This window comes from Procambarus clarkii, chromosome 35, assembly GCF_040958095.1.
Source record: "Procambarus clarkii isolate CNS0578487 chromosome 35, FALCON_Pclarkii_2.0, whole genome shotgun sequence".
Lineage (NCBI taxonomy): Eukaryota > Metazoa > Arthropoda > Malacostraca > Decapoda > Cambaridae > Procambarus > Procambarus clarkii.
Window position 1 is genome coordinate 20,791,820 of NC_091184.1, and position 2,936 is coordinate 20,794,755.

Below are 2,936 nucleotides of genomic sequence, written 5' to 3' on the forward strand. Positions count from 1 at the left end.
TTGAAAAACAAAAAAAAAAAAAAAAAAAAACATACATGGGTTGACAATAGAGAGGTAAGGTAGGTTACAGGGAATTTATTAGGTATAGCTTCGTTTTTAACTTAAACTGGTTGAGAGAGGTACTGTCTTTAACATGGTTGGGAAAGTCATTCCACATTCTGGGCCCCTTGATTTGTAGAGCATTTCTGGTTTGATTAAGTCATACTCTACGAATATCAAAACTGTATTTATTTCTGGTGTGGTGCTCATGGGTTCTGTTACAACCTTCTATGAAGCTTTTGAGATCAGGATTGGCATTACAATTTAGCGTTTTGTATATGTATAGTACACATGAGAGAATGTGCAGTGACTTAATGTCTAATATTCAGGGATTTGAATAGGGGTACCGAGTGATGTCTGGGGCCAGAATTGGATATTGTCCTAATAGCAGCTTTGTGTTGAGTAATTAGAGGACGTAAGTGATTTTGGGTAGTAGAGCCCCAAGCACAAATACCATAGTTGAGATATGGATAGATAAGGGAGTAATAGAGAGTCACCAGGGCAGGGCGTGGTACATAATATCTGATCTTAGAAAGAATGCTCACAGTTTTTGAAACTTTTTTTGATATGTTTAGAATGTGTCCCTGGAAATTCAGCTTGTGGTCAATGAGAATGCCAAGGAATTTGCCATCTAATTTGTTACAAATTTGGGTATTGTTTATTTTGAGATTTATTTGATTAGAGGATTTATTGCCAAACAGAATATAGAAAGTTTTGTCAATGTTAAGGGTGAGTTTGTTGGCAGTTAGCCACAGATGGACTTTATTTAGCTCAGTATTTACTGTGGCATTTAGAGCAAGGGGATCAGGACTGGAGTAAATGAAGGTTGTGTCGTCAGCAAATAGGATTGGTTTGAGGTGTTTTGAGGCATTTGGAAGGTCATTAATGTAGATGAGAAAGAGGAGAGGGCCAAGTATGCTGCCCAGGGGAACACCAATGTTGATGGGTAGGGTGGGAGAAATTGTATTATTCACAGAAACACATTGGAGCCTGTCAGTAAGGTAGGATTTGAGGTATTGTAGGGAGTGTCCTCTGACACCATAATGATGTAATTTAAGAAGAAGGTTTTGGTGGTTGACAGTATCGAAAGCTTTACGCAGGTCCACAAATAACCCAACAGTTAACTCATTTTTATCAAGAGCTGTATGAATCGAGTTAAGCATACTAATAAGTGCATCGTTAGTGCTTTTTTTGGGCCTGAAGCCATATTGGCAAGGGCTAAGTATATTGAGTTTGGCTAGATATGAGTAAAGCTGCTTATAGATTAGTTTTTCAAAATTTTTTGACAAGTTAGGCAGGATTGATATAGGTCTGTAGTTGTTAACATCTGTGAGATCACCACATTTGTGGACAGGCGTTACTCTCGCTTTTTTAGAATATCTGGAAAGGTTTGGAGTTCAAGTGACTTGTTGAAGAGCAGAGCAATAGCAGGGGCTAAAGATCTGGAGGCTTTTTTGTTGATTAAAGTTGGTATCTCCTCAAGGGCACCAGACTTGGTTTTAAGGGAAAGGATTATCTCATTGACGTCAATGGAATTAATAGGCTTTAGGTACAGAGACTGGGGATAGTTCCCTGTAAGATAGTCCTTAATGTCAGTACTGGAAGATGGAATATCATTAGCAAGGGATGAACCAATGGAAGAGAAGAACCTATTGAACTCAATAGGAGAATCAGAGGCTGAAAGCTGACCATCGTTATTAGACAGGAGAGTCGGTTTGTTATTTAAAGACTTCTTTGATCCCAATATTTGTGAAATTGTTCTCCATGTTTGTTTAATGTTGCTCTTTATTTGGGTAAATTTATCTTCGTAGTATTTAGTTTTGGCTCGTCTAATTATCTTAGATAGCAATAATGAGTAATTCTTTGAGAATTCTTTGGAGACAATCCCTAACCTATACTTTTTCTCAAGGTCATGTTTTTTATTAATAGATTTAAGTATTCCCTTTGTAAGCCAGGGATTGTTAAGCCTTTTGGTTGTGACTTGTTTTGTAAGCATAGGACAGTGGGTATTATAAAGGCTAAGAGTTTTTTGAAGAAAAGATTGCACTGCTAGGTTGATGTCCTCTATGTTACCTAACTCGGACTCCCAGTTGACATTATCAGTAGCCGTTATAAAATTGTCTATAGCAGTTTCATTGTGTAGTCTAAAACGTATCTCTCTTGACTCAAGAGGTGGTTTGCTAATGTTAGTTAAGAGAAATGTGGGGTAATGGTCTGTAGTGCTATCGGTGATTATACCTGAAGTAAGCAGAGAGGTTATATTTGTCCAGATGTGATCTAGAGTCGTGGCAGTGCTATCAGTGATTCTAGTAGGTCTAGTGATTAAGGGTATGAGGAAGCAGGAATTCATACAGTTGAGGAAGCTAACAGCAGTACCCAGCAAACACAGAACGTTTGTGGACGTTTTTAAATGGTTCCACAAAGGTAATACTGTAACTTTTGACATAAATACGTATATCTGATGTTCTTAAAACCAAAGGATATAACTAAAAACATTTATTCTTGAGACACAGTTTTTTAAGATTTATGTAAAAATTTAAAAATAATAGTAAATGCTATGGAATTATAATGTTTTCATGCTTTATATTTAAGAATAAATAATTTTCAGTCAACATTTAGTTTTTTTTGTTTACTTTCTGTAAAGCTATCCAGTTTACGTTCTTATAACTTAAATATAACATTTATATGACGTCAGTATAACGTTATTTACACGACATCATTACGTTATTATGATGTTATATTAACGTATAATTCCTGTGTGAAAACCAGAATATATATTGAACTTTATGTTTTAAACCTTGTAAAGTTATCATAAAACTTGGAATAAGACGGTAAGCATGCTTTACTTATGAAAATATACAAACAAATCAACAAAAACATTTTAACATAAAAAACAT